At 42.3% G+C, this 19,355-nt stretch overlaps 2 pseudogenes; both read right to left on the reverse strand.

Annotated features, from left to right (window-relative positions):
- On the reverse strand, positions 1 to 6,574 carry LOC142426225 (acyl-coenzyme A thioesterase 2, mitochondrial-like; annotated as a pseudogene).
- Positions 6,575 to 18,129: 11,555 nt separating this feature from the next.
- LOC142425844 (mitochondrial import inner membrane translocase subunit Tim17-A pseudogene) lies at positions 18,130 to 18,640 on the reverse strand (annotated as a pseudogene).
- Positions 18,641 to 19,355: the final 715 nt, after the last annotated feature.

Below are 19,355 nucleotides of genomic sequence, written 5' to 3' on the forward strand. Positions count from 1 at the left end.
TCATGGTTTTGCTGGGCTAGTCCCCTCTTCACCACCTACGTGCCTGTGGAAGAAAGTCTGAAGTTGCTTCCATGTATCACAAGGGTCATGGCATGAGCCCTGGGCTCCCCTCCCCAGATGACAGGACTGCCCACCAAGTTGTGCAGGGAGGCTGGGCAAAAGGGGAAGTAAGGAGGCTCAATAAGGTGCCCAGACCCTGGGTAACAGATGATCAGGGGCTTTTTCTTACCATGGGCCTGTAAGCGTTTAGAGGCCTCATCAGCATAGAACTCACTCTTCCAGTTGTGGTCATCCAGACCAACAAGGAACAGGAAGGTACACTCAGCCCTTTCCACGGGAATGACGCTCTTAGGGTCAGGTCCTTCAGTTGGGCTGTTGAGGATATCTATGATGTCTACAAGGCCCTCTTTGACCACCTTGATCCGATGAGAGTTGACACCCACAGGGGGCAAGGTCTCATCTTTGTAGTGTAACTCTCCCCCGACATTGACCAGAGAGCCGTTGATGATGGTGGCAGCTGTGATGCCCTTCAAGAACGAAGCCACAGACATGCAGAGTTCGCCCCCTTTCGAATGTCCAAGCAGCCCAATTCCTGGACCTTTCACCTGAGAAAGGGACAGAAGCAAGAGAAGGAGAGTGAATCCATGAACACTGTCATGTGGTGGGGAGTAGTCAGCATTAGAATTCAGAGATCACTGACTTTGATGTGGTGAAAAGCAGGAAACTGGTAGCTACAAATGGTGTCCGATCAGTGTTCACTACAGATTAGCACATACTTAACTTGCTTATTGGGTCAATCTTCCCCTAGATTAATGTATTCTGACATAATTGTCAAACAATGGAAAATTTCTTTTGAAGTTACTGATAAAATTATTTATACCCCAATCCCCTGCCATGGAGTGGATTCTGACTCATAGCAACCCTCTAAAGGGGTCTTGAGGCTGCAAATTTGTATGAAAACAGACAGCCTCGACTTCTTTCTCGGAGCAGCTGGTGGGTTTGAACCATCGACCTGTGGTTAGTGTCACCAGGGCCCCTTTATTTGGAATACTGAGTCAACAATGCTGACACGTTGCCAAAATACAAATGCTCTATTAAGCCCGCACAGCAGGTTGTGGGTGGTGGGTTGCATTGCTTGTTTTTTATATCATTTAACTTCCCCAGCAAGCCTAGAGGCTAGGAGACAAGCTGAGCCCCTTTGTGCAATATGAGAGTAAGTCAAAAAGTATTTTTACTAGAGTTCCTGTTCATACATGCACAGGTTCACACGGAACACCTTTAAACATGTCTCTGCCCCCAGTAGATGGCTATAGACGGATTCTTTCAACAATATGCTCTTGACTTAGTCCTGTTACGGTGCCTTCAAAAAAAATAATAAAAGGTCCAATCAAAGCAGTGCCTTCTGAAGGTGATCTTAATAGATTTGTCTCTAAGGACACAAGACAATCGTGGATGGCACATTAGGTTGTCAACCACAAGATCGGCCGATTGAAACCACCGGCTTCTCCTTCAGAGGAAAAGGAGGCTCGCAGCCCCATAGAGATTCAACTTCAGGAAACCACAGGGACAGTTCGACCTGAGGGCCACGATGTTTTTGGTTTCGATAAAGAAGTTTTAAGAAAAGTGTAAACTGCATTGGTGAGAAAAGGAAATTGTAGTGAGGGATTAGTTCCCCATCACAACGATGAACTTAAGGGTAGCAAAAGCTGTCTTGGGAGAATTTCGTTGGGAAACCTTACCCAACCCACCTTATCTGCCCCTTCAGACTACTTTTCGTTCCCCAAACTTGGAGAACAATTCAATAGAACATCATGTTAGCCCCTCCAGGATACCCAAACTGCCATTTTGATGTTATGTTATGTCAAAGAGCACAGAACTCTTTGAGGAAGGGTGAGAGAGATGGGAACGTCCTTCCTAAGTGTTAAGACCTAGATGGGAGGCGAAGTTGACAAATATTAGCTGTACATTTTGTTTGATAACGATGCCTATGATTTGTAGCAATACTTTCTGACTTGTCCTCCTAGCCCCAAGTTCATATAACCACAAAGTAACAGTGCTGCAAGGGTGACTAATCATCATGGTTTTCCTAGAGCCAAAAAGTGGGCAAGTGGAATCTGCACAGAGGTACCTTGAAGGAAAGTCTGGTGATTCCCTTCCAGTAACCTGCCAGCGTGGCTCACAATGGCCAACCACAGTCTTGGTTTTAGCCCTGAAAGCTCTCTACCCCAGAAATCCTGTTTTGGGTAAACCAAGATGGTGGTTGTCCTAACCGTGTACCCTGCACCTTATGAGACACCTCCAAGTTCTGAAGTCTATTTTTTTCTTTGAAAGGACAAAATATTAAAATTTATCCCAGACTCTATCACCATTCTTCTTCTCTGTCCCTCAGGAGCCTGCATTAATTAGTTTGACCTCCAGTGGGAGGAGATGTTTAGGAATCTGCTATCTAAACCAAAACAGGAAGACAAGAGCCAACCTCAGGGTGACTGAGCAGGTGGTTCCCAGCCTCTGCAAAATACTCCAGGTGCAGGGTCTTCAATGCTCCTGGGAAGGCCTTCGTACTTCCAGTAAACCAGAGCTGTCACTGCAAAACCCTCCCAGCCAGCAGACCAGCTCGGGCCACCTCCAGCTCCAGAAATGTCCACAACCCCAGGAAAGAGCCCAGGGCCTTGGGATGGAACAAAATAGAGATCTAGTCTTCACATTGCTTTGTAATCTGATCCTTTGATTTACTGGGGGGATTGGTAGGGGTGGGTTAGCCTCCAGATCTCCCTCCCTATTTTGAGATAAGGACTCATTTTCATGTTGAGTTTATGGAATCCCTCAATGTTAGCCAAATCATTTGATCTTTCTCCTCATTCCTGCAATATAATCCCTTTAAAAATATAATTCCAAACCTTGGAATTTCTTTAAGGGTTTGACTGTCCTTGATAAGGTCTATAGACCTGACAGGTGATTGTTCTAGAGAGGCAATTCTGGCTGGAGGTTGGCCAGGCCAAGTGGGAGTTGCCCCAAGATCATTATCTCTTGGCAGCTGGGCCAGAGAACCCCCGCCTCCTGACATGAACCACCTCCAGGGAAAGAGGATGGAGTTTGCGTTACATGCAGAGACTGAGACCTTCCAGCCAAAGCTTGTCCTGCTGGTGTTAGAGCTCATAGAAGTGGAAGTGAGGATGTGTTATATTCTTGTCTTCATCGTGTTGTATTAGTGGAACCCAGAGTAGAGTCCCACTTCTCATGAAAAAAGTCCAGGTGGCGAGATCTTGTCCCCCCTCGTGACCTAGACTCCACCATTATGCCATGGCACCTTGTCCTCGAACACTGCTGGAGTGAGACAGCTGAGAGTTTAGAATTGACTCAGGGTAGTAACCATGAGTGGCCAGTACCAGTAAGTGTCCATGGCCGGGCTTCCTGCTTCTCAACTTCCCGTGGAGCCTCTCTTTTTTCCAAGGTACCTGGGTTTCTGGTCGCTTATGTTCTGCAAACAAAAAAATCAAGCCAGTTGCCACTGAATCAATTCTGACTCATGGAGATTGTTGTGGGTTCAGATAAATGACAGCCATGATAGTGTCTTGAAATTTTAGTCTTTTAAGGGGCTGATAACCAGACTGCAAGAATCAAAAAGCGACTCGACTCCTTGATTGCAGTCCTGAGTGGACTTTTCAGTCCATCTTTAAAGGCAAAAAGTCATTTATCATTTGCCTGGGACTTAAACAAGCGTGGACAGAAGCAGAAAGCAAAATTGATGTTATTATTCTTTAGAGTTCGTGAACATTATAGGGTACAGCATTGATGATAACATCCTGGTTAATAAAATTAAAATAGTAATGTCCTGGTTACCACATCCAAGGGAACAATATTATTAATTGAAATGTCTGATCTTGAGAACATAAGCGTACATTCTAAAATCAATCACTAGTGGGATTTTCTGAGATGGGAAAGGGAAGGAGGCAGGTCATTCAGCAGTCAACAGGATGGCGTTACAGAGGTGAGTGCTAGTCTGTCTCACCACTCCGTGAGTTGGAATAGAATGGTGCTCCACCTCATTGTCAGTGATCCATTTTTGGGAAGTCGACTTCCAGTCTATCTCCCAAGGTGTCTCTGGGTGGACCCCAACTCCAACCTTTCCGTTAGCAGCTGAGTGTGCATGTTAATGGTTAGCAATACACTCCTTTCCCATTTAAGTCACTCAGCATCTGCAACTCAGAACTCTAATTTAGAGTGCCAAGGACTGTGATGTCATCTCCTTTGTCTTTCTGAAAACACCTGGAAGAGACCTCCAAATTCTCAGATAACATGTTGACATGCTATTAGGCCTATGATTTTCCACATTGCATTCAAATTGAATCCATGTTTCATCTATGCCCACTGTCTCAAAGCCCCAAGTCTCTAAAATTCTATTAAAAATCTTAATTAGCAGGAAATAGACTACGTGGAATGCTGCCCATGATTTTTTTTAATTCCAAGAGAGATAAGAGAACAACATTCCTATCACTTGCAACCCATTATCTGCCCTCCCTCGCTCCTTGTCTTTCTACCTGCTGTTCTTGCTGCCTGGAAAGCCTGCTGCAGCCACCCTCTATCAGCCCTGCATTCTCTCAGACCTGCCTCAGCTCGCACGCCTCCACCCCACAGTGGTCTTTCTTAGAGCTGCCCCTTGCAGATGTGCCTAACTCTAACTGTATGATTCGGGGCATTTTTCTGAGTTCTCTCTGCCCTTCCTAAACTATGAAGCATGCTCCCTGCCCTGCCTATGTCTGCAGGGTACTGTGAAAAATAACGTTTCTTTCAGGTGAAGACAAATAACTGGGGGGCGGGGGCGCATTTTTGTTCCTTGTATAAAAAGACTGACTCTCAGGAAATGGGTGGTTTTCTTTGATAGATTCTAATTTTTGGTGCCCCAAACTCCAAGAATTCTAAGGCCCTCATAGAACATGCAAACTCTTGTCAGCAAATACAATAAAAAGGCTATTAATTATGATTACTATTCATACAGAATCAATTCAAGTCTGAAATTAGCTTTTGAATAGAAATGACCAGTTTATCTCAAAATAGGCTTTTTGAACTCTTTTTGAAAGATTAAACACCAAATTGTCTGACTAAATATTTTTCTTAATTTTACTAAGCCTAATTTATCTTTCATTATTTATAAAATGAAAATATAAGTATCTACCTATTAGGGGTACTTTGTATATTAAAGGAGAATTTATGTAAGTGATTTATGTCTCAAAGCCTTCTCAATAAATATGTAAGACGGGGGTCAGAGTGGAGACCCAAAACCCATCTGTAGACAATAGGGCATCCCCTCATGGAAGGGACACAGGAAGGGATGAGTCAACTAGGGCACAGCATAGCACTGATGAAGCACACAATATTCCTCTGGTTCTTTGAGGCTTCCTCACCCCCCACTGTCATGTCCTCAGTCTTGCCTTTCAATCCTGGCTAGACTGGAGGGTATACAGATAAGAGCTTAGGACACACAAAATCCAGGTCAGACAAACCCCTCAGGAATAGAAGTGGGAGTAGCAAAACCAGGAGGGTAGGGGAAAGATCTGGGAGAAAGGAGGAAGGGGGAACCGATCACAAAGATCCATAACAAACACCACCACCACCACCCGCCCTGGGGGGATGCATAACAGAAACGTGGGTGAAGAGAGACAGCCGTTGGTGTAAGACATAAAGATAATAATTTATAATTTATCAAGGGGCCACAAGGGTGTAGGGTGGGGAGGGAATAAAGGAGCTGATACTGAGACAGACTAGCACCAGCCACTGTAAAGCCATCTTGTTGACTGCTGAATGACCCGACTCCTTCCCCCTGCCATTCGGAAAATCCCACTAGTGATTGATTTTAGAATGAATGTACTCTTATGTTCTCAAGATCAGGAAATTGTAATTAATAATAGTGTTCCTTTTGATGCTGTAACCAGGATATTACTATTTTAATTTTATTAACCAGGATGCTATCATCAATGCTGTACCCTGTAATGTTCACTAACTCTAAAGAATAATAGCATTATTTTTGTTTTCTGCTTCTGTCCGTGCTTGCTTAAGTCCTAGACAAATGATAAATGCGTTTTTGCATTTAAAGATGGACTGAAATATCACTTGGGACTGCAACCACGGAGTGGCTTTTAGATTCTTACAGTCCGGTTATAACCTCTGGCTATAATCAAATAAAAGACTCTTAAATTTCAAGACATTATAGTGGCTATAATTTATTTGAAACTGCAACAGTACCAAGGGCTCGATAAAAAGTAAATATTTAGAAAATGACATGGCAGCACATGTACAAATATGCCTGATACAATTGATGGATGGATTGTTATAAGAGCTGTAAGAGCCCCCAATAAAATGATCTTTAAAAAACAACAACAACCAAAATAAATGTGTGATCCTATTGGAACAGTTAAGAATTTATGCCAATTTGACTGGGCCAGGATTCATAGTGGATTGACTATTAAGACTTACTAATCCTCCATACTGAGATTTCCTCCAGGGTACGGCCTACTTCCAGTACAAGTGGGCCCTGTGGAAAAGCTTGCTTGTATTTTGCTGGGTCCGGATCCTGCATCTGGATTTTCAATCGACCTCTAGTTTGTGGATTTGAGCCATTGGCCTACTATATTTCCTGTTGATTCTGGGGTCATTAGCAGCCTGCCATCTTAACAGCCAACCTTGGATTCATTCATCTCTGCAGCCAGAAGTCTATCATCAGACCTACTCCTTTGGATTCATCAGGTGTTGAAACTACACAAGTCAGGTGATCCCTCCAGCCTGATATCTGATTCACGGACTTGGAACTTGCTCACCTCTACAACTGTGTGAGTCATTTCCTCCATATAAATCTCTACATATATAAATATAAGCTACACTGACTTCGCTTCTCTATAGAAACTATGATTTTTGTTATTTGTTTCTTCTCCTTCTTCTTCTTCTTCTTCTTCTTCTTCTTCTTCTTCTTCTTCTTCTCCTTCTTCTTCTTCTTCTTCTTGCTAACAAAGACAGGCGATGCTGGACTCTTGGCCAGGCAGGTTCTTTGTGACATTACATCACAGATGCTGATGTCCGTCCCTGTGGTCACTAGAAGAGATTGCTGAAGGTTTATTCTGCCCCTTCAAATTTTCCTGTGATCATCTGTGTTAGGCAGGGTTCTCTAGAGAAGCAAAAACAGGGCACTTATGAATTTATATATAATTTTATATAGATAGATATATTTATACAGCATTAGGGAATATAACAGCTAATTAGTCCACACAAGTACAGAGGGCTCAGTTCAACTCACAAGGGCTGCTGGGTCCAAGGTCAAGGAACCAGACAGCCGAGTCTTTCCTCAGGCAATTTAGGTAGTCCACTCATAGGTAGCAAACAGCAGGATGGGTCACCAACAGTCAGCAGCTCAGGAGCTTAGCGAAGCAAGCCAGGCTGGAATATCAAACTCAAGCAATGAAAGAACAGAATCCACCAGCCTCACCCTCAAGCAATGTACACACCAGGAGCGTGGCGAAGCAGGTCTCCAAAGAATCTCAAGCTCTAGCAACATGATCCAGGGGTTGGCTGTCCCACAGGTAATGTCGCTCACAAGTTGAGGCAGAGAACTAGCTAAAGCAGCCACACGCTGGTCTGATCACCAGAGAGCAAGAGAGAGAAGGGTGGGCCTTATTGAGCTATTTATCTCTTTGCCCTCCAACCAAAATGCAACCTTATTAATCCCACATGTCCTTATTGGCCAGGTTGGCACAATAAACCTAACCTATCACATCACCCTTAAGCATTGTACAGATGAATATTCTGTGACAACTGAAATGTTAAGAGGAGAAATCTGACAGGTTAAATATATGTGTCTTTTCCTCTGTGGCTCTATATTTATGTGAGGCAAAATATATAAAAATATAAGCCTCACACATACAGGCATAGCTCATTTTATTGTGCGTCAATTGACTGCATTTTGAAATGCTTCTTTTTTTTTTTTTTACCAATAAAAGGGTTACAGTAGTTCTGCTTTGAGAAACTCTATTGACACCATTTTCTAAACAGCATGTGCTTACTTCATGTTTCTATGTCACATTTTAGTGAATCTCAAAATATTTCAAAATTATTCATGCTACTATATATTTGATGAGCTACCAATAACAAAGAAGCTCAATGCCATCAAGTCAATTCTGGCTCACAGCAATTCTGCAGGACACAGTAGAACTACTCCTTATGGTTTCCAGGACTGTAAATCTTTACAAGATAGATAGCCTCATATTGTCCCTTGGAGTAGATGGTAAATTTGAACCACTGACCTTGCAGTTAGCAGCCTGGCACTGAATCAACTGCATCACCCAGGCTTCTAATGGACCACAGTGTTGTGTAACCATACTGTTAAAAAAATGTGTGGCTTGATTTATTGTGGTGGTCTGAAACTGAATCTCTAATATCTGTCAGGTATGTTGGTTATTTATATTTTAAATCTCTTAGAGATAAAAAAGTGGTAAAAAATCACTAGCAAAAGAGTCATATGACTAACGAATCATAACTCTTCTCAACTCTTAGAATATTGATTTCTACTTGTGTTACAGCAAGCTTTATTTAGTAATCCCTCTATCCTCTCCTATGTCAGTATGTCACCAGGAATTGATGAAATATCAATTGAGATATTTCAACAAGCTGAGCCAATGAAAGCACTCTTTTGTCTACGCCAAGAAATTTGGAAGACACCACTTGGCCGAACAACTTGTACCGACCAACATTAATTCCAAAGAAAGGTGACCCAACAGAATACTGAAATTATAGAAAAATATAATTAATATCACATGCAAGTACAATTTTGCTGAAGATAATCCAACAATGGTTGCAGCAGTACATTGACAGGAAGCTGCCAAAGGTTCAAACCAGATTCACAAGAGGATGTAAAACAAGGAAGGTCATTGTTAGTGTCAGATGGATCTTAGCTGAAACCAAAGAATATCATGAAGATGTTTACTTGTGTTTTACTGACTATGCAATGAACTCTGTGGATCATAAAAACTATGGATAAACTTGAGAATAGAAATTTCAGAACTCTTAATTGTGCTCATATGGGACCTATACAGCAGTGGTTCTCAACCTGTGGGTCTCGACCCCTTTGGGGTCAAACGACCCTTCCACAGGGGTCGCCTGATTCATAACAGTAGCAAAATTACAGCTATGAAGTAGCAATAAAAATAATTTTATGGTTAGGGTGTCACCACCACACGAGGAACTGTATTAAAGTGTCGCAGCATTAGGAAGGTTGAGAACCATTGCTCTACAGGGATCAAGATGCTATCATGCAAACAGAGCAAGAGAATCAATACTGCATGATTTAAAAGCCAGAACGGTGTGCATCAGGATTGTATTCTCTCACCATACTTTTTTTGTTTTATTTTTAAATAATTTTATTGGGGCTCATACAATTCTTATCACAATCCATATATACATCCATTGTATCAAGAACATATGTACATTTGTTGCCATCATCATTCTCAAAAAATTTGCCTTCTACTTGAGCCCTTAATATCTACTGCTCATTTCCCCCCTCCCTCCCCACTCCCCACCATCCTGTGAGCCCTTCATCACTCATGTTATTATTATTTTGTCATATATTACACTGTCTGACGTCTCCCCCTTCTCTGCTGTCCCTCCCCCAGGGAGGAGGCTATATGTAGTTTCCTGTAATCAGTTCCCGCTTTCTACCCCACATTCTCTCCACCCTCCAGGTATCGCCACTCTCATCACTGGTTCTGGGGAAGTCATATGTCCTGTATTCCCTGTGTTTCCAGTTGCTATCTGTACCAATGTATATCCTCTGGTCTAGCCAGGTTTGCAAGGTAGTTATGGGAACATGATAGTGGGGGGAGGGGGAGGAAGTATTTAAGAACTAGAGGAAAATTATATGTTTCATCGTTGCTACCCTGCACGCTGCCTGGTTCATCTCCTCCCCACAACCCCTCAGCAAGGGGTGTCTGGGTAGCTACCCTTGGGCTTTGAGTCTCCACTCTGCACTCACCCACATTTTCAATGATATGATTTTATGTTCCTTGATGCTTGACACCTGATCCCTTCGACAGCTCGTGGTCACACAGGCTGGTGTTTTTCTTTCATGTGGGCTTTGTTACTTCTGAGCTATATGGCCACTTGTTTATCTTCGAGCCATCTGCTTTCTTCACCACATTTGCTTATGCACATGTTTGGCTTCATTGAGCGTATCAGGGAGGTGGGCACCCACCGATATGGTTTTTAGCTCTTTGATGTCTGATAACTGGTCCCTTCTGCACCTTGTGGTCAGACAGGCTCGTTTGCTTCTTCCTTGTGGGCTTTGATGCTTCTCAGCTAGATGGCCACTTGTTTATCTTCAAGCCTTTAAGACCCTAGACGTTATGTCTTTTGATAGCCGGGCACCTTTAGCTTTCTTTATCACATTTGCTTATGATCTCACCATACTTATTCAATCTGTATGCTGTAGTATATGAAGAAGATGTGGTAACAGGATTAGAGGAAGGCTTTATAACCTGTGACATGCTGATGACACAACCTTATTTGCTGAAAATGAGGAGGACTAGAAGCACTTGCCTATGAAGGTCAAAGATTGCAGCCTTCATGATGGTTTATAGCTCAGTGTAAAAAAAATCCTCACAACTGGATCAATATATTTCATGATAAATGGAGAAAATATCGAAGTTGTCAAGGATTTATTGTATATACTCATTTATTAGTTGAGTTTTTCAGCCCATTTTAATGTAATTTTTGTGGTAAATTTAGGTGCCTCAGCTGATATTCGGGTCAGCTTATACTTGAGTATATACAGTAACCTTGCTTGGATCCACAATCAATGCTCATGGAAGTAGCAGTCTCGAGATCAAACTAGACATTACATCGGATAAATCTGCTGCAGGAGACGTCTTTAAAGTGTTGAAAGGCAGTGAAGTCACTTTGAGGACTAAGGTGCACCTGACCTAAGCCCTGGTCTTTTGAACCGCCTCATATGTATATGAAATTTGACCATTAAATAAGGAAGACTTGATACATTTAAATTATGTACTGGCAAAGAATATTAAAAGTGTTTTGGGCTACCAAAAGATCACACAAATCTGTGTTGGGAGAAGCAGCAGCCAGAATGCTCCTTAGAACCCATATTCTCAGAAGAGACCAGTCCCTAGAAAAGGATGTCATGCTTGGTCAAGTAGAGGGGTGGCGGCAAAGAGGAAGGTCCTGGACAAAGTGATCGACACAGTCACTGCAACAGAGGTTCAAACGAAAGAGCCTGGAGAGGGTGGTCAGGACGGAGTGGCGTTTCTTTCTACTGTACATAGGGTCGCCAAGTCAGGGCTGGCTGGCTGGCACCTATCCACAAACACGTGTCCACACCACCACACATGTTTACCCATGGGAGCCCAACCTGAGTGCTGATTCCTAGTAAGGCAGGAATCTTATCCATTAATTCATTATCCTTGCACCTTGGCTCTTTTTACCTAGCATTGTCTTGTTAACCAAACATTTTTGGGTTGTGGAGTGATAACTTGTATGTGTAGCCATGCACACCTGTTCATGCATACACATACCATATTTGCTCACAAAAGTGAGCTCATCTTACATATGTGCCTTTCCTCCTTAACAATACATTTGACATTCTCACATCCTGACCCATCCTACGTACATCTCATTTTTAACAGCTGTAGATTATTGTCAAGTATGGACACACCATGTAGGTTGCCTTCCATTTTTCAATATTCCAACAACCATGGCAAAACAAACAAACAAACAGACACCCAGTTCTGGTGGTGCTGTGGGTTAAGGTGTTAGGCTGCTGACAGCATGGTTGACAATTCAAATCCATAGGAAAAAGAGATGAAGCTGGCTGCTCACTCTTGCAAAGATGTGCCATCTCAGAAACCCTTTATAGGGTTGTTATGAGTTGGAATCAACTGGATGGCAGTTTGTAAGTACTGATTCGTATCTGTATACAGAATGCCTGGAGACAAAGTTGCCAAATCAATAGGTCCCTGGCCGTTTTCAAAAAGGGAAACCGAAACCAATGGCTTAAATGCTCACTGAGTACTGACTTTATTTCTAACTTACCAAAGTGATGCCTTTCCTACCATGGAATACTAGCTTTCCAGATTCCTTCTGATATAAGTTAGGGAATATAGTCCTAGTCAGTGTTAGTTTCCCACAGGGAGCCATGCAATTTTCAGTAACCTCATATGCATATGAAAGTTGATTGTTGAGTAAAGAAGCCTGAAGAAGATGTGAAGCATTTGAATTGTGGCACTGGCAAAGAATATTGGAAGTCCCATGGTTTATCAGAAGAACAAACCAAGCTGTCTTGGAAGAGGTACAGCCAGGATGTTCCTTAGAATTCAGGAGGATTAGACATCATTTCACGTACTTGGGACATGTTATCAAAAGAGACTAACTAGTCTCTGGAGAAGGGCATCATGCTTGGTAAAGTAGAAGGGCAGATAAAAAGAGGAAGATCCTGAAGAAGATGGATTGACACCATGGCTGCAACAATAGGCTCAAACATCTCTCGTGAGGGTGGTGCAGGATCAGGCAGTGTTTTGCTCCGTTTGTACAAAAAGTTACTATGAATCAGAACCAACTGGATAGCATCTAACATCATGGAAAGAAAGCAGTGCTTCCCACCTTGCTCTGACTTTTTGAGCCCGTCCTGCTTCATACTCAATTTGACTCCCTTCCATAAACCTGAACAGATTTCATCATGACTGCCTCCTTTCTTGTTGTTTCTTAATGGGCTCTGATAGTCTTAACAGTCATCACAAAAGGACAACTGTTCTCTTTAAAACTAGAGTTGGTGTTGAAGGCCATTAAGACTCAGCCTTGAAACTGCTGAGAAGTCTCAGGACCTATGTGTCAGTGTTTGCTGATTTCTTCTTTATGTTTTGAACAGACTGTCAAGGACAAGAAAGTATGCAAGGTCTGGGGAAAACATGTTGTTTCATTTTCTCAAGGATGTTTGCCTTGGCAGAAGACAGAGTTGCGATGTGTATCAAATGTGCTTGCTTAACAATGAGATCATTAACCCCGGGTTGTTTCTGCATGGATGTAAGGAGTGTGTAGAATAAACTGGGGTGCTTCAGCCTATCAGACTGTTGCCCTCCCAGTACTTTCTGTCTCTCTTTTTTTCCTTAATCCTCACTCCCACTTTCAGGACTGTTCGACTCGTTGGCTGGCTCCGATAAATTGGGCTACTTTTTATTTTAAATAATCTCCCTTTATAGAGGGGCGGAGGGAAGGTCTTACCAAGTATTGTGGGATTTGGCACTGAACAGGTTATTCAAGTTCATGTCAAAGATATTAAGCAAGCAAGATGTGCACTGTTTCAGATTTGTGAAAACTGTCAGCAGAGTTCTTTTTTTTTTCTATTTTATTAATTTTATTGAGGGGTCTTACAGCTCTTGTCAACAATCCATACATCAATTGTATCAAGCACATTTTTACATAGGTTTCCACCATTATTTTCTTTTTTTTAAATTTTAACAATTTATTGGGGCTGATACAATTCTTTTCACAGTTCATACATATACATACATCAATTGTATAAAGCACATCTGTACAGTCTTTGCCCTAATCATTTTTTTCTCTTTTCTTCTTTTACATTTTATTAGGGACTCAAACAACTCTTACCACAATCCATACATATACATACATCAATTGTATAAAGCACATCCATACATGCCCTGCCCCAATCATTCTCAAGGCATTTGCTCTCCACTTAAGCCCCTTGCATCAGGTCCTCTTTTTTTTTCCCCCCTCCCTCCCCATTCCCTCCTCCCTCATATGCCCTTCGTAATTTATACATCGTTATTTTGTCATATCTTGCCCTATCCGGAGTCTCCCTTCCCAGCAGAGTTCTTCTTATTGCACCAGAACTCCTTTTATTAGGTAGAAAGAGAAATCTTGAGCCATTTTCCTTAACATTATTCAAATAAAAAGATTTCATAGACCTGGACAGCAATCCTTTCACTAAGAGGAAAAGCTTAACAGGGTCTTTAAACAAAAGTCTTACTGCTGTATGCAGTCATCTGGAGAAGGTTTCAAATTGCTGGAAACTACTATAAGACAAAAGATCTTTTCTATCTATGAAGAGAAAAGTAAAATATATAATCTTACAGCATTAGGAAAAATTCTCATCCTCTTAACGAGAACATGTTCGTCAGTGACCACCGGCTGCCTATACAGAGATGTCGCAAAATAAAATCAGCTTGAAATGTGTTTTCAATTTTAACATAGATCCTTCCAGGCAAACAATAAACTCCTTAGAAGTTATTAAGTATTCTTAAACAAGGAACTCATATTTCTGGCTATAATCTTTCTTGAGTCCAAAGAGATCAGAGATTCACACAGATATGAACTTGTGATTATCAACAACATTGAAAATGGTATTCACAAAAGCAAAATAATGACTGACCACCTAGTAGTAGAAGAACAGATAGACTTTGGTGTATACACACCATGAAATACTCCACAAAAGACTAAAGATGACTCTGTAAAACAGCTCATCACATGGATGAACCTGGAGGACATTAGGCTGGATGAAATTAACCAGAAAGGACAAATAATGTGTGAGAGCATTTTATAAAAAGTCAAGGAAAATGTTTTAACACTAAAAGAAACATATTTTGATTGGTTGCCAGGTGTGGGAGAGGGATGAAGAGAGGGAAAGAATGTCACTGGTTAGAGCATGAACCCAAACAAAACTCACTGCCATTAAGTCCGTTCTAACTCTGCGTGACCCTATCTTGGGTTTTCGGGGCTTTGTAAATCTTTACAGGCAGCAAATGTACACATGTGCTTGACCCAGTGGATGGAACGATGGATTGTGATAAGAGCTGTATGAGCCCCCAATAAAATGATTTAAAAACTCTCTGCAGGAGCAGACAGCACCATTTTCTCGCATAGAATGGCTAGTGGGCTTTAAGCACTCCCCTGTCAGGTAGCACTCCAATATTTGTCCCAGGGTGACTGGGTGGGTAAGTGTTAATTTAGGTGAAGGGCAAGGCAACACACAAGAAGGGGAAAGGTGGCAAAAGCTGATGAAATCAGGGTAAGACAATGGGAGACCAGATGAAAGTGAAAGGGGAGGAGAGCAAATGTTCTGAGAATTATGAGGGCTATGAAATGTACAAATGTGCTTTACACAATTGATGTATGGATGGATTGTGATAAGAGTTGTATGAGCCCCCAATAAAATGATTTAAAAACTCTCTGCAGGAGCAGACAGCACCATTTTCTCGCATAGAACGGCTAGTGGGCTTTAAGCACTCCCCTGTCAGGTAGCACTCCAATATTTGTCCCATGGTGCCTGGGTGGGTAAGTGTTAATCTAGGTGAAGGGCAAGGCAACACACAAGAAGGGGAAAGGTGGCAAAAGCTGATGAAATCAGGGTAAGACAATGGGAGACCAGATGAAAGTGAAAGGGGAGGAGAGCAAATGTTCTGAGAATGATGAGGGCTATGAATGTACAAATGTGCTTTACACAATTGATGTATGGATGGATTGTGATAAGAGTTGTATGAGCCCCCAATAAAATGATTTAAAAACTCTCTGCAGAAGCAGACAGCACCATTTTCTCGCATAGAACGGATAGTGGGCTTTAAGCACTCCCCTGTCAGGTAGCACTCCAATATTTGTCCCAGGGTGCCTGGGTGGGTAAGTGTTAATCTAGGTGAAGGGCAAGGCAACACGCAAGAAGGGGAAAGGTGGCAAAAGCTGATGAAATCAGGGTAAGACAATGGGAGACCAGATGAAAGTGAAAGGGGAGGAGAGCAAATGTTCTGAGAATTATGAGGGCTATGAATGTACAAATGTGCTTTACACAATTGATGTATGGATGGATTGTGATAAGAGTTGTATGAGCCCCGAGTAAAACTGTTTAAAAAAAGTGAAAGGGGAAAGCTTTACTTTGGTTGATCAAGAAAGGAAAAAAAAAAAACCCAAAAAAACAGAACTAGACTCAGCAAATGTTCAGTTTTATGTGTGCACCCCAGGAAGCAAATCGACGGGATTCTGAATATGTAGCAGATTTCCCAGGAATGGCCATGAGCATTCATTAGAGAGAGGTTATGATTCTTCACAGGCTATGGTTTATCAGATCGTTCATTTTCAAATGTCTTCCTGGTGAAGGCTCCTTGATCAAAGTTCTTTTGTTCTGGGGTGACCTCAGGTTGCGGCTCTCCTTCTGTTAGTCATCAAAGTAACATCTATGCCATTTAAAACTTAATTGACCCAATACAGTACTACGTCATTTGATTTCCTGACTGCTGTCGCCATGGATATTGATGGACGATCCAGATACAGTAATATTGTTGACAGCTTCAACTTTTCCTCTCTCCGTCATGATGTTGCTTGTCCGTCCAGTTTTGAGGATTTTCTTTTTCTTCCCTTTCAGTCATAACCCATACTGAAGGTTATCATCTTTGATGTTCATCAGTAAGTACTTCATTCTAAGGCAATGTAAGTTGATTGTGGAAAATTTAGAGAACTATAAAAAGGCCTACAAAAACACAGCATTTGGAAACAATGTGAATTCCAGAACATTTCATTGGTACTCACCCAGAACCTGTACAAAGACTGCCAAAAGGCAGTCACTGGGCACACAAGGGGATACTGAGATTGAAATCAGGAAGGTGTGGATCAGAGTTGTGGCCTTTCCCCATACTTACTGGATTTCTATGCTAAGCAAAGGACCTGGAAACTGGACCGTATGAAAAAGAATGCGACATCAGGACTCGAGCAATACTCATGAACAACCTTCAATATGTGGATGATACACACTTTTTTTTTAGATTGGAAACATTATTTTATTTTCAAGCACCCAATTAACACCACACTTCTCCAATGCCAAGAGCAGCCTCTTACCAATTCTTCTCCCACAGCACTGGGGATAGTGAGAATAAATTATTTCTGGTGATCAGGAATCCAGACATAGAAGCCCTAATGGTAAGAGAGCTTTGTAGCCAAGATTCTGAAACCAGGACGGAGCACATGTTACACTCTCGGAGGACGGGCACTGCACCATCTCCCGTGATCATACAGCACGTTACCGCGGACGGGCGGGCCCACGGCTCCCCATCATCTTCTCGTCCACAAGTCACTTCAAGTGGATGAGGTACTCAGCGCTCGAATATGCAGTTTCAAACGCACTTTGCCTTACTTGAAGTATTTGTGCGTGAAAAGTAGAACTCTACAACTTATCTTCAAAGAAAGAGCAAGTTCCAGGAGTTTTTATTGTTTGAATAACAGCACACACAAAACCAGGCAGAGAAGTCCCCAAGGAAATGGTGGCCACGTTTCACTGCTATCTGTCCTTTGCTCCTTCATCTTCTGAGCACCTAGACATTTTTCTATGTATGCTACTAGGCATTTATTTTGATCACAAATGCAATCCATATGTGAATAAATAAATGTTTTTTATCCTTTAATACTCCCCCCCACGTTCCTTTAAATAGGAAAAAGAAAAACAAAGGTGCTCAATGTCTTCTCGGAGCCAGTGTGGGTATACTTGCTTTAAAAACGGACTGTGACCAAGGGTGTGAGGGACGATGCTGGGAGAGTGGAGGGTGAGTGGGTTGGAAGGGGAGAACTGATTGCAAGGATCCACATGTGACCTCTTCCCTGGGAGAGGGACAGCAGAGAAGGGGGGAAGGGAGACTCCTGATAGGGCAAGATATGACAAAATAACAAGGTATAAATTACCAAGGGCACATGAGGGAGGGGGGAAAGGGGAGGGAGGGGAAAAAAAAGAGGACCTGATGCAAGGGGCTTAAGTGGAGAGCAAATGCTTTGAGAATGATTGGGGCAGGGAATGTATGGATGTGCTTTATACAATTGATGTATGTATATGTATGGATGGTGATAAGAGTTGTATGGGTCCCTAATAAAATGTAAAAAAAGAAAAGAGGAGAAAAAAATGATTAGGGCAGGGACTGTACAGATGTGCTTTATACAATTGATGTATGTATATGTATGAACTGTGATAAGAATTGTATGAGCCCCTAATAAATTGTTAAAATTAAAAAAAAACAAAAACAACGGACTGTGACTTGGTCATCCCAAATCCTTCTTGAACAACCTCTCTTTCGCCTAATTCCAGGGCAGCAGTCCTTACTGGTATTGTTGGTAGTCTCCAAAAGGTGAGGGTGGTAACTGGGATGACGACATCTGGGAGGAATTTTCAGCAAACTGAGGACCATTGGGAAACTGCACGGAGGCAAATCTTGTCAACAAGATGCCAGCTCCTTCGATTAAAGCCAGGAGAATGCCACCCATTGCAGCCGACCCCACCATGGCCACCGGTCCGTTTCTTGCCTCCAGGATGGCTCCTGTTAAGGCACCACTTGTGATGGAGTTCCAGGGGTCCTCTTTGCCTCGGACTTGAACCATACTGCAGTCAATCATGGAAAATAGGCCTCCCCAAACTGCAAAGCTGCCTCCCAACTGTGGCGCCCTGGCCTTAATCGCGGTCAGACTCCCGCTTAGTCTGTAGTTGACTCCCACTGGCGAATTCCGAAAACCTTTGATGGCTTGCAAGATACCACCGCCTATGGTGCCCATGGTAAAGGCTCCGCCGCAGTACGATGCGCCACGGGCAAGGTTCTCGCGCGTACTCCTCCATCTTGACTCCAGCCGCGTGAGTGGTGCCCGGCAAACTGTGGATGATACCTTCTTGCTCTATACTGTATGTAAAAAGTAACCAGCACCTCACACCTGGCTCTGGCATTTTGAGCCCAGACTAATTCATTCTCAGCCAATTGTCTGATTCCCTTTTATAAACCCGAATAGATCCCATCACTAATGCCTTCATTCTTGTGGGTTTATCTTCTAATGCCCTCTGGCAATCTTCATAACAAAAGGACAACTGCCCTTTTTAAAACTAGAGTTGGGCGAAGGTTTTGTTGTTGTTTTTATTTGAATTAGATGAAAGTTTACAAGAGCATCATCATTTCTACATTTGAAAGTTTATACACATTTTGCTTCCACTTGTCCATTGCAATCCCCTCAGTGTACCACCACTTATCCCACCTCCTCCCTGTTCCGTTTCCATTGTCCTTTCTTTCTTAACTCTCTGTGTTTCTCTGGGGGTCAATGCTGCCCTTTTGATCTTATTCAAACTAAACCCACTGCCATCCAGTTGATTCCACTCATAGCACCATATGTCTAAGGATGTTGGACACTGAATAAGGAAGACCAAAGAAAAATCCATGCACTTGAAATATGTTGCTAAGAAAGAATATTGAAAGTTCTCCAAACTGTCAAACCAACAAAAGCAGTCTGTCTGGGAAGAAGTACAGGTAGAGTGCTTCTTAGAGACAAGGATGGCAAGACTTTGT

Source organism: Tenrec ecaudatus, chromosome 14, assembly GCF_050624435.1.
Source record: "Tenrec ecaudatus isolate mTenEca1 chromosome 14, mTenEca1.hap1, whole genome shotgun sequence".
Taxonomy (NCBI): domain Eukaryota; kingdom Metazoa; phylum Chordata; class Mammalia; order Afrosoricida; family Tenrecidae; genus Tenrec; species Tenrec ecaudatus.